The following is a 14074-nucleotide window of genomic DNA, read 5'->3' as shown; positions in this document are numbered from 1 at the left end:
TCTATATAAAAATACAGCATTTTCCAGTACCCCAAGGTAAGACTGGAGTGGCAAGTGGACCAGACAATAAATGTATAGGTTAATGTCCTGTACATATTCTATAACAGTTATTAAAATCTATTCTCAAAACATATTTTGAAATATGGAAAATCATATTCATGAATTGCTAAACAAAAAACTTGTGATCTGTATTTATACAATATTGTATTGGTTTTGAAAAATATATATACACATGTATGTATATTATATATATATAATATATATATCATGAGAAACTAGAAGCAAATATATCCATCTGTTAGCTTTAACTATTTCTGGGTGGGAAATTGAGCATAATTTAGACAGCCTTTATCCTTTTTCTTATTTCTTATATTATTCACAGTCCATATCTCTTAGGACAATATGAAGCCAGATGTGAAGGTTGTTGTCCCACATTGGAGCAGGTTAAAGCAAGAGCACCACCATGAAGTCAATGTCAGCCAAGGTTTCCTAGTGAGTTAATTCAAGGCCCACCTGTGCTACAGAATAAGAGCCTGTCTTAAGAACACAAACCAGAACAAAAACAACCTACTTGTGGCAAATACAAAAGCAAACCTGAGTAGAGTTGTCTTAGAAATCTCTCGTGAGTTTGTGCCCCTGAAGTGTGGCCAGGTTGAAAGCAAGTGAATGTGTTGTCATTAGCTCAGCAAATGCAAATGCTGGTTTGGTGGGATCCTGACTCAGCCACTGATGCCAAGAATTCATGGGCTATCCCCTACATAAGTCTGAGGGCTAAACAATAGACAAAAAACCTAGTCATTACATTCTGCATATTAACCTCTCTCTACCCCAGTTTCATTGTATCTAGAAATGCAGAAGAGTAAAATTCCATCATTAATCCAGGCCCAGTTGCAAGCAGGATGAAAAAGGCCTAAACTCTCACCTGTCAATAAAATCCCCTTATGGTGTAGATATTAAATTACTTATAATTGTCAGTATTCAGTGGATGTAAACAGACAGGTAGTCCTTAATTCCAGGACTTGGGTGGCAGAGGCAGGTGGCTCTCTGAGTTTGAGGCCAGCTTGGTCTATAGAATAAGTTCCAGGACAGCCAGTGTCAAAGAAAGAGAGATAGAGAGAGAGAGAGGGAGAGAGAGAGAGAGAGAGAGAGAGAGAGAGAGAGAGAGAGAGAGAGAGAGAGAGAGAGAGAGAGAGAGAGAGAAATCCCAAGACACAGACACACACACAAACATAAACTAACAACAAATGAAACTTACTTTCAAAATTTAAAAGGAAGAAAGAGATGGCTGGAGAAAGCAGATTCTATGTCCTACATGGTGTCTCCTGTTCACCGAGAGTTTTAGACAGAGGTACTCTACTCCCCCTCGTATTCAGGACTACTCTCAGAGATTCACAGGAAGGAGGAAGAAGGAGAACCAGATGGGAGTTTGGGAATCAGGAGCATTGGCAACCAAGTCCTTCAGACACAGCTCCGAGTTTCAAGAGAGCAGCTAACAGCAAAGGGAAAAATGAAGTATTTTTAGCTGTTGTTTGGGAGGTAAAAGGATTTTTCTTGGGGGAAGGGAAGCAGGAATGGGCAGATGAGATTTTTTTTCTGGCACTGCAAAATCTCAGAGATTTTTGAGTTGAACTATGACAAAATAAGGTTTTCATCTCTCACTTAAAAAAGAAAGAGAGAAAGAAAGGAGAGAGAGAGAGAGAGAGAGAGAGAGAGAGAGAGAGAGAGAGAGAGAAAGAAAGAAAGAAAGAAAGAAAGAAAGAAAGAAAGAAAGAAAGAAAGACAAAAAAAGGCAGGCAGAGTAGAAAATGTCAGGATGTGACATAAACCAACCACATTTCTAATTCATGGCAAAGTGGCTAAAATAAAAATTCTTAAAATACATATTTTAAAATTAGATTTTTGACCTTCGATAGGGCTTATCATGCTATTTATATTGTGACAGCAGGAGCTGATTCTTCAGTCATTGCTGCATCAAAGGCATGACTCATATTTCCTTAAGCATTTATGCCATATGTTTCCTAGGGTAAAAGAAAAGAATGCATATTTTTTATACAATTACTGAAATATGAACAAGAATACTAGGAATCATTTAAAAGATGCTTTTGAAAGCATGTCAAAAGTTGATTTGTAAAAACGAAAACTTCATTAAACATTTAGCTGGAACAGCCATTAGGTAACTTATGAATATAAATAAGAAGCAATTGGATTGCTAGCTTTATCATTAAGAAAAGAAATGGATTTAAAAAAATATTTAGCATTAAAACACAGATACAAGTGAAAGGTACTTTATATTCAGAAATGTAAGTTGAGTTTTAAAAGAAATAGTCTCTCAAATTACCTGAGGTGAATCGTTTCAACATTTTAGAATACAACAACAACAACAAAAAAGTTGATTGGCATTTAGTGGCATTTTTGTGTCTACAAGCCATGATCTAAGGTAATGAGACCCATCATTTTGTAGTCATTGGAAATTTAAATGAGTGTAGCCTTATTATTAGCCTTTTGCTTTCTACCACCCATTGCTAGATACATCCCCAACACAGCACCATGGTGGAGCCGACTCTTCCTTATTCCGTGGCTTTGCTCATCCCTCCAGAGCTCCTTGTGTATCTCCTTAGGCCCTTCTTATCATACATAGACTGAGCTTGTATTGCTGAATTCCATGATCCTTCTCTGTGTCCCTTCCTCTTTGCACGACAAGCTTCAAATGCCCTGAAGTGTTTCATCCCCAATCCTTTCCTTCTGCTTAACTATTACTCTTTATGGAAGACTTTCCTGCAAACAAAGGCCACCTCAAGGAACCCCTCTTCTCCCCATCTCATTCCTGATCAACTTCTCTGAAGTCTGGAGTATTCCACTCTTTCATTGAATTGGAATGATGTGTTCACTCGTTTCTTTTCTAGATTATATTTTTCTGTATACAGGATCCCCTGACCTCTACCCAGCATTCTCAGTTCCTAGCAATGTCTGAATCACAGTAAACACTTAGCACTAACTACCAAATGAGTGTGTATGCAATGACGTAGGCCTTGCCTCTGAGCATTATGAAATATAAAATTAATCACAACTCTGCCACTTCCTATTGTATCTGAGTATCAGTCAGGGGAGCTCTAGGCTACAAGAAAACCCTACAAACCCTTTTTTTAAATGAACAAAGCAGTCACAAAAAGAATCAGCTTCTGACCATGTCTCAGTATGACGCTGGAGCTAGCCCCTGTTGTTATCCTTGGCTATACTGGTTAATATAACTCAGTTCCCAGCTTCCTGTGTTTCCCTTGGTTAACAGAACTCAGTTCCTCACATCTACTTTCCATTCATAGAGGAGTGAGAAAGACAACAGCCATTCTATCCTGTCTTCAAGCATGCAAAGGTATATTCGTCCAACCATACTTTATGACTCACTGGATAGATCAGTCTCAAGTGGCCACCTCAGCGTCAACAAAAGCCAAGGAAGCTAGTTATTAGAATATCTGGCCTCTATCCTAGAAATGAACAAGAGCCAATGAGTGAAGGAACCATGCGTTCTATACTTTGGGACAAACTATGTTAGCTCTCTTACTTAGCCTTTCATCCTTCTTTTCCAAGAGAATTGAGATGATTTTTATATATTCTCTTGACAGAAGTGTACTACCTTCTGCACATGAGGGTTTCTCGAGGCATTTCTTGGGTAGTATGTACCAACAGAAAACCTGCGTGGGCAAAGTAAGTCGATTCCACGGACCCCGGGTAGTGTTCTCTATAGCTAAGGCTGCACAGCCAGCAACCCAGAATCTTCCTCTAACTGCTCCAATCTTCCATATTGACCATGACAAATAAAATGACTTCTAATCTTTTCTCTCATGTTAGCCTCGCTTAAATAGTTTTCCTGATAACTTCTCTGTGTCCCCTGTAAGCCTGATCAGCTAACACCAGACATGCTCTGCTCAATTATTTATGATTAATTTAACAGATACCTTCTGAGCTGATTGAGTGCTATTATAGAAACTCATGATGGAACAGGAAGCAAAGCACATGAAGCTTCTCTTGACATGAGCTGTCAGACCAGTGAAGGGAGGAGACAATAGCATATACATGCGCACACACATATGCAAGCACATGCGTGCATGCGCACACGCATGTGCACACACACACAGAGGCACTCGAATTTTGTGAAAACTCTTTTTTAAAAAAATAAAAAATAAAAAAGTATGATAGGAAGGCACCAGAATGGAAAAGGAAGAACTCTGCAAGGAAGAAGAAATATAAGTGAAAGACCTTGGATAAAATGATAGAGAACCGAGAAAGAGACAAGAAGATGCTTGGAAGGTAGGATGTTCAGAGATGAGCCCGATCAAGCATTCTGGAGCATGTAGAGCAGACAAAAAGAGTATTCTAAATGGGAATAGTTGGAGTATCCATCTTGAGATGTATCAGAAGGAAATAAACTTACTGATGCACATACAGCCCAACTTGAGCGGTCAAATGTATAGCCTGTGCTTATGCTGGCCGTTATATTTCTAGACAATGCGGACTATGATTACAGGACTTATTTTGGAAACTGTTATCCTTCCTATCCCCACTGTGATTTCCCACCACTTGTGATCACCGCTCACATGCCTGTGTATGACTCGCACAAATGGAGAGCGTAGGTAGCTATGATGCAAGGAGTTATTAAAATGATTCACATCACATTTCCACAATAAGAAAAATAACATATAGTCAAAGGCAAAGTGGCACCCCAGCACCAAACTTCATGACGAAGCCTAAATTACATATTTGAAATTCAATCATTCATTGGAATGTCATCATCCAGACAGGCCTGAAAATGTATTTCTTGAGTTCCTGCCCCCACCCAAAGTAAAACTGAATGATAAGAGCAAAATAAATTCTAGGAAGAAAAAAAAAAAGAAAGATCTTTTAAAAAAAATTTGATAACTCCAACTAGGCAGGACTGGAGTAAAAGGAGTCCAACAGTTGGTACTTAACTGGATGTGAGCCAATTAAATGTTGGATTTCTACCTCCTGGAAACCCTAATTGCCTTTTCTGCAGCAACCACAGGCCCAGAGATCCCCCTGAGCTGTGCAAGTCGGGTATCTGCTCTGACAGCTCCGGTGATTGCTGGGCTACATTTTAATGCTGAGCTTGGGGCAGGTCTTTGCGAGCTGGCATTGCCAACTCCTCTCCTGCCTGGCCCCACACTCGCCCTGCTCTTGGCACCTGCTGTTCAGTCACGCAAGCAGAGCAGCAGGGATCCCGAGGACTCTCCTCTCCCATATGTCACTGAGTTTTGATTCATCGTTTTCCTCTCTGCTATCAGTAGGTATTCTAGAAGACAGTTTTATCATGACATTCGCAGCTCGCATGAAACCCAGATAAAAATAAAGCAGGATGTCAATAAAGACCTAATGATGTGTGTCTGTGTAAATGTATAATAATAATAAAAAGAATAGACATCCGTTTGCAAAGGTATAATTTTAAGTCACAGGGCTTTCAAGGAAGCCACTTTATAAATGGACCAACATATGTGAATGTTTGCCCACAGCTTTCAGCCATGAAAATCGCCCCATAGACAGCTGACTTGGAGTGGGAACGCACTTCCTAAGCACTGGAGAGTTTACTAGAACACCTTTGCTAAGTGGTAATCTCGCTACCTTCATGACGGAAGCTTCAGTGGACAGCTGAAAGCAATTCAGGGGTCAGGGTTATGCAAGGAAAGTTTTAAGTAGGTTGGTAACCTGGTGTTTCCATAAAATATATATAGAATCCTAAGGAAATTAGGGGGCAAACCAAACCAAGTGTCCTAAGAGGTAAGTAAGTGCTCTCCTGAGCATGCAGAAGCACTTAGAAGAATTTCAATGAGATTGGCAATGAATGGTGATGCCCCTGGTAGGGGCAGTGCCACGTGATAGGTACATCTCAAAGCTGAGGCCACCAACCCTTAGTGGCTCCATCGCTGCCTGCTCTCTCACCCTCTTGCAAACTTTTCCTTCCACATTAAGTCAGAGGCTGATTCTCAGGCTGAGTCTCGACTAGTAATGCAAACTGCCTTTGCTCAGGAGCCTGGAGGAGAAGATTCCCAGGATAGGATGAGGTGGGGGTCTCTGAAGCATAACAGACCTTTCCCCACCCTCAATTTCACCAGAACAACTATTCTTTTCTCCCCCATTATGTCTTGAATTTTTGGTAAGATTTTAAATTCTATAAGAGTTTAAATGGATTTTTTTTTAAAAAAGCTTCAAGATTTCTAGATGTTAGGTAAGTTCTTTTCAGCCCTAAACTATTTAACATTCTAATCAAAATATGTAAACAATATAAAACTATCTATCTTTAGAGGTTATTGCCGGCGTTGTCCAGTGGTGACAGCAACAGCAAGCAACACAACCAGCTACATCCTAGAAAGCAGAGGACATCAATGAGAAATACACACTACTAAGGAGCTGTAGATGATCTCCAGAACCAATTAGCAGGTTTACTTTGGAAATCATTTGTACTTTCCTGAAGATGATTGAACTTTCTTTGTAGACAGCCTGTTCATACCTCTCCTTCCCAAAACTGTATGCAAGCTATGGCATTAGCCAGTGAGCCATAATTCTACAATTTTTTAAAAATTTTCTAAAGGATTCTTTTGCTTTGGGAACATGGGGGAGGTGATCACAATCAATGTTAAGCACTCTGTTACCTGGGTGGTGATCAAAAGTTCACACTGTGTGCTCAGCACCCATTAGCAAATATTTGCTGGGCATCTTTCATGTGGCAAACATATTCCTGGTATTTGATTTCCTCACTAAATAAAATAGTACCCATCCCGCCTCTGTGTTGTGTACATTATAGTTAAGAAATAGAAGACTTAGGTATGGCTAACATAACTCTTTCTTGAAGGGAACTTGGAGTTCAGAAAGTAAATTTAATTTGCTAATACATATAATATTTAAGTGCTACAATACCAGAATTGAACCTGTGTTGGGTAGTTCTGTGTAAACTAGATAGAGTCATCTGAGAGGAGGGGACTTGGGAAAATTCCTCCAAGTCTCAGTTGGGTTGTAGCTAGGCCTATAAGACATTTTCTTAATTAGTGCTTCATGGAGAAGGGCCCAGACCATTGTGGATGGTGGCATCCCTGGGCTGGTGGTCCTGGGTTCTATAAGAAAGAAGACTGAGCAAGCCATGAGAAACAAGCTAGTAAACAGTCCCTTCATGGCCTCTACATCAACTCCTACCTCCAGGTTCCTGCCTTTGTTGTTTGAGTTCCTGTCTTGGCTTCCTTCAATGATGGACTACATTGTATACGTGCTGTATAACTGCAAGTCAAACAAATCCTTTTCTCCCCAACATACTGTTTGGTTACAGTTTTTTGTCACAGCAATAGAAACTCTAAGATAGGATCTTAACTGCTATGGCAATTTTAAAGTTGTTAAGAGAGCTGAAGTTGACTAGACCTTGAACATGGAGTAGAAGTAGTTACATAGTACTGGCCTAGTGTGTGGTACATAGTAGTAATTATTTGATACAGATATGTTAGTAAATGAAAACTGGGATGATCTGGATTGGCAGTTAACATATGTGACTAACAGAAAAGTAGCTGAGGGTAAACGTCAGCATGAGCCCAGGTGAAGGAATTTCTGAATGAAAGAAGGAGAGCTATGAATGGGAAAGGTTGTCTGGCTTGTGGTGGCATGTTCATGGAGAATGAAGAACATGAATGTTCTTCAGGAAGGGTTGATCTGATGATAAATCAGTATTTCAGAGGGTGTGTGGGTGATAGTAGATGAGAGAGCAGAGGTGCTGCTGGAGGAGGAGGGCCTAGAGAGAGAAACAGGTCTAACATGGGAATTTTATCAAGAGGATCGCTTTCCTTCTGCATGTGAACATAAAACAGCAAAATCAAAATGTGTGATCTTGTTCACTTCTCTCTCTCTTCCTCCCCTCTTTATTTTCTTCTTTCTTCTATTATTTTATTTCATTCCCTCTCATAGATAGATAGATAAATGGATGGATGGATGGATGGATGGATGGATGGGTGGATAGATGGATGGATGGACGGACAGACGGATGGATGGATGGATGGATGCATGGATGCATGGATGGACAGATGGATGGATGGACGGACAGATGGACAGACAGACAATAGACAGGGAATTAAGAAGGGAAGTAAATGATAGATGAACACTCTCAGAAATGGCTTGACCATAGCCACTTCCTGAATTTGACCTTAAGATGGAAACAGGCAAGGTGCAAGGAAAGCTCAAGCTTATAGCCAATTCTCCAGATCATACTCAGTCTATTTATCTGTTTATGCTATTAGTCTCAACTCTCGTATTCATATCCTTGGTGGGAAGACTATTATTGTTAGTGGTTATTTATTTTGTAATATTTTGTTTATATTATTTGTTTATAATTATGTGTGCTTATTTCTCAAAACCAAAATACTTTAGGTCACTATTTTAAAATAATGACCTCTATAATATAATGTCATTTATATATATATATAAATGACATTTCAAAAAATGTATATTCATTGTATAAAGTTTAAGACATACTCATAAGAAAGGAAAACCATAGAATCAAAATTGAGGGTTATCCTTTAGGATGAAGTCACATAAATAATAAACAATATGCTAGCTATTTTCATGACACTAATAATGACTGTATTGAGATTGTGACACTGGTGTCACTTATTGACAGTGTTGACAGTGCACACGAACCCTATCGGACTGTGTTTGTTCAGGGTACTAGTCTAAGCATTTTTATACATCCACACAGGAAATTCTCTACCATGGCTTCAAATCTCACCTATTCTAATTATTATGGTTTGTATTATTGGATAGGCAAAACATCTGAGACAAAGAGATAAGTGATGTGATCAGAGTCACCAAAGAGAGTGTGGTAGAAATGGTCAAGTGAGATGGCTCAGCCAGTAAGGACTTTCAGGACAGGGACAACTTTGAAACCGCCATGATTCTTTGAGCCTTATGACCTGAGTTCAAGCCTCAGAACTTGCATGGTAAAAGTAGCGAATTGATGCCTACAAACTGTCCTCTGCTCTCTGTGGGCATCCGTAGCACGCGCGCACACACACACACACACACACACACACACACACGCCCACACACTAAACAATACTGCAATGAAAATATGTCTTAAAGAAAGTAACAGAGCTTAGTTTCATGAGCACTCCTGAATTATAACCCTGCAGTAGTTTGGTCCTGCTCCCCAGTTATAGAATAGTATTAAGGAGCAGTCATTCTCATAGAACCATCTTCTCTGGGTGGGAGCTCCTCACCTTAAGGACCATGTCACCGGATAATCAATGCTAACCTTAATAAGCACCCTGCACTTGTAGCCATCCATCCAGAGAAACTAAGTGTAGTTACCTTGATCTGTATTCCAGGGCATTGTGGAGGTATGGGATGTTATTAGCATCATCCTTGTCTACCTTGTGGGCATGAGCCCCTTGTTAGAAGATGATGGGGAAAATGTGGTCCATAAGAAAGGAGAAAGTTTTATTTTAGTAATGCATAAGCTGTCTTAAAGCACCAGGTGAACTGTACATGTTAAAACTAATTAGAACTGAGCAGCTCTTTGTGTCATACAGCACCTCCAAAATAATGGGGGGAGTACCGTGGGACAAAAGAATATTCATAACTGGGTAACATGTCAATCAAGGGAAAGCTAAATTAAATGAACCGCTTTCCACACGCTTTGAACATTATCAGATATTCCAAAGACCCAGCTTTATTTTTAGATTCAATGGTAAGTGTCAGTTATGTTGTTTCTGAGTTGTTAGTTAAAAACGAAGCCCTTCATTTGTTAAGAATAATACAAGAATGCTCTGTGAGGCTCCAGACGGAGAATGGTGTGGCAGGCAGGTTAACTTTGCCTGCTGAACCCACAGTCTCTAGAGCCAGCCTGCCCACTAGGATCTCAACAAACCAGGGACCCCCTGGATTCTCACCCCATCTTGTGTGTCCTTTTTATCCCCGGCAGAGAGATTCATAAACTAAATATCTGCAAAAATTTTGCACACAGTATGGAAGGGGTACTAACTCATTCTGGTAAATGAGCTGAGACCTTATTTCAGGTCAATGATGAAAAAAGAGAGAATCATTATCATTCTTGGAGAAAAAAATGAAACAGAGTTTTCAATTTAAATGTTACTAATGCATCTGCTAAAGCCTTCACAAAAGGCCATTCATTGTGATTCCAGCGTGTGAATTTAGAAGATCCCATTATACAAACAGATGAGGACCAAAAAGAACGCAAATGTGCGTTAGAGTGACATTTCTTTCCCATAAGTCTTTTTCATTTGAAACGCAATGTTTTATTTCCACAAGCTGAGCTGAGGCAAAGGTCTGGTGGCACCATTACTGTGACAGGATTAATTCTAGCAAGGCTCTTTCTGCAGACTCTGGTGCTCAACTGGCAACATGGTTGACAAGGAACTGGGAAAGCTGAGTAAGATGATAATTCCCACTTACAATGTGAAAGAGGTTTCTGAATTCAAACACTGTTACACCAGTGACATCATCTCTCAGTATAATGTTTCTTTTGGCATTAAAAGCATATTTTCCTTCAGCAGTGGGGCTTTACTGTCAAATTATGGAGACTAATCAATAGCCTTGGCAATAGTTTGTGATGCTTGAATGGAGGGGGAGGGTCTACAGATCCAGTTGGCCAATGACCCAACATGATGTACCCATCACTGGCACTAGGGTTTAACTTGGTTGCAAAAGATGTATATTGGGGGCCTTGTCTCACTTGTTATAGTGTGATTCCATTTAAAATTTCACACACACATACCCATGTGCACATGTGCATACACACACACACACAGAGAGAGAGAGAGAGAGAGACAGAGAGAGAGACAGAGAGAGAGAGACAGAGAGAGAGAAAGAGAGAGGCTTCTACAGTAGTTTGATTCCATATGGCTTTGGAAAGGTACTACATTCCCTCTCTGCCCTCCTTCCCACCTTCCTCTTTCAATTTTGTCTTCATATTCTAACTTCCCCTTTGTCTCTTTATAACTCTATGTTCTATTTCCTCCTCCTTGGAAGACTCCCCCCACCCCCACCTTCACCCTCTGGTCCTTTTCTTGCTACTGAACCTCTATGGTTATTTGAAACACACCTATATCAAGCTTGAAAAGCTAACATAAACTTATCCGATAAAAGTACAGTGTTTGTCATTTGGGGTCTGAGTTATCTCACTCAGTTTGACTACGTCTAGTTCTGGGTACCCGCAAACTTTATAATTTTACTTTTTAATAGCTAAGTAATACTTTGTTGTGTAAATGCACCACATTTTCATTATCTGCCTATCAGCTGATGGACCTCTAGGCTATTTCCAGTTTCTGGCTATTAAAAATAGAGGAGCAATGGACATGGATGAGCAAGGGTCTGGGTAGCAAGAGCATTTTAGGGATGTACACCAGTTTCTGCTTTCTGAGGAGCCTCCACACTGATTCCCACAGTGGCTGTAGAGGTTTGAATTCCCACCAGGAATAAATCAGTAGCTCCTTATCCTGTATCCTTGCCAGCATTTTATTGTTTGTTTTATGGAGCTTGGCCATTCTAGCTGGAAGAAGATAAAAATCTTGGGGTAGTTTTAATTTGCTATATAGTTGAACAGCCTTTAAGTGTTTCTCAGCCATTGGTGCATCACCTTTAAAGAACTGTCTGTTTACTTGTATATCCCAGTGAAATTGATACCTGTTTGTCTTGTTTTAGTATCATTTGTCTTGCTGGGCTCTTTTTTGTTTGACAATTTTTTGTGTTTTTTATCTTGCTAGAGAGAGAGAGAGAGAATATGAAGTTATTGAGATAGGGCGGTAGAGAGGATCTGCACAGAGTTGGGGGACAGGAGAGAATATGAAAATATATTGCAGGTAAAAAGTTTTTAAATAAAAATTTAAAAAAAGCACTTTATTTTCTCATCGGATTTATACAATATTGGGGATTACATTTTAAAAGATTGATAATCATGGTGAAGATCTTTTCGGAAGAATCAGTGCTTTTGTGTGTGCATTAAAGTATGATATAAAATATGCTAGCAGGAGACTATGGTGATAGCCCAATAGGTAACATGGAAATGGGAATTAGAATCCTCAGAACCCACATAATCCCAGGTACTATTGTACCAGTCTGTAATTTTAGTCTGTATACTAAGATGGGAAACAAAGACAGGGAAATTCCCAGAAACTTGCAGACCAGCAAGCCTGGTGTACGCAGCTACAAACAGTAAACCTTGTCTAAAAGTGGAAAGAGAGGACCAGTTCCAGAGGTTATCCTCTGACCTCCACACGTGCAGCAAGGCACTAACACGCACATACCACACACCTGTGATACACAGAGACGCACAGCCAGTCAAGGTGGCACAGGGAGACCTTGTCTCTAAAGTCTCTAATAAATAAATGAACAGTGGAAACGTGTGTGACAGCTGAAAGATAGGCCCTGTGATAAATATTATGTTCAGACGAGACACTGCCTTTAATTGTCCTATGGATCCTGTAAAGTAACCTTCTTGGGGCTATCATGTGCTGTGGTAAAGTGTGTGCACTGTGTAAACTTATTTAGAATAGGGAGATGGTAATGCTGAAAGCTGAGCTGAACTCCTCTTGGAAGTCTGTGAATTCAAGATGCTCCTTTGACCCAGAGGGAAGGCCTTTACTTTTACATATATGAAGATCCCTACAGATAACATTGTCCCGTGTGTGATGAACTATGTTTTATCCACATAGGAATTAAAGAGAGTGAAAACTAAACTATTCCTGACAACATGTATAGAGCAGATAATAAAATAACTCTCAACCCCATATAAATATGCTCAAATCCTCCCCTGCTGCTTCTTTCGACTGAAATGCATTGTTTCATGTCCTAGTGCAAGGTTTCCTGTGCCATTTGAAATGCTAGGGGAATCTAGTTGCATTAGACCCATGTTTGGTATGGTATGCTGTGTGTGTGTGTGTGTGTGTGTCTTACACATTTGTACATGGAGAGCAGAGGTCAATGTTAGTTGTTTCCATCAACCATTCTCTACCCTACCTGTTAAGACAGGGTCTCTTACCGAACCCAGTGTTCACAACTGTCTAGACTGGCTTACCAGTAAATTCTAAGGATCTCCATGTCCCCTGTGACACTTTCCCAACACCATGTATGCACTAGGACTAGAGAACATGCATTCCCATGTCTAGCACTTTTATACAGATACTGGAATTGAACTTGGATCCTCATGTTATCAAACAGGTATTTTGCCTACTGAGCTATCTCTCTCCTCTGTAGACTCTTTCTTAAAGGCGTATCTTAAAGAAGCCATCAATAACTGTGAGATGAGAGGCCATAGGTAGTGAAAGGCATTCACCTTAGAGAAGCTGAGAACACAGATTTCACCTTCTTTGTAGTCTTTGAGAAGAGACCCTAGTGTGAAGCTGTTGCTGAAATTGTAAAGCGCTCTGTTTACCTGTTTGACTAGTCATTGACTCTAAGTAATTAGTGACTATTAAGCTCTGAGAATGTATTTACAGTCCATGAATGAATTTGATTTTCACAAGCTTCATGGGGGAACAATGCCCTGTCAATATTTTCTCTACCTGAAGAGTGTCATCAAGGAGAATGAAGCATGACAAATGAATATTTAGCCTTTGAATTTGCAGTTGACAGAGGATAATAGTTCACACGGGGGAGATATCTCCCCCACTACTCCATAAAGCCTCTGAATTCTACTGACAGCCTTGCATGATCAGATGTGACATGAAGACATAATGTTTCCTTTTTGAATGGTCCCCTGTACAGTTATCTCATTTTTAATCTTTCAACTAATGTGGTCATTCTGGCATGGTTCATGTCATTATTTTATATTTGCAGAAGGGTCAGATGTAGTGGCATCTGGGTATCTGCCTTTAGTCTCAAGAATCAAGTGACTGAGGTAGGGTTGGAGGATTATAAATTCAAAACCAGCCTAGGCCACATGACATGTTCCCTTCCAGTCTGTAAAACAAAGAGAGACTGTAGAAGCAAAACAAAATCAAACACTTCACCCTCTGCATCCAATCACATTGGCTAACGACAGATAACAAAACTTGCTCCCTCCCCGCAGTGCCGC

The sequence above is a fragment of the Arvicola amphibius genome, chromosome 3, assembly GCF_903992535.2.
Source record: "Arvicola amphibius chromosome 3, mArvAmp1.2, whole genome shotgun sequence".
NCBI classification, from domain to species: domain Eukaryota; kingdom Metazoa; phylum Chordata; class Mammalia; order Rodentia; family Cricetidae; genus Arvicola; species Arvicola amphibius.
This window is presented reverse-complemented; position numbering follows the sequence as displayed.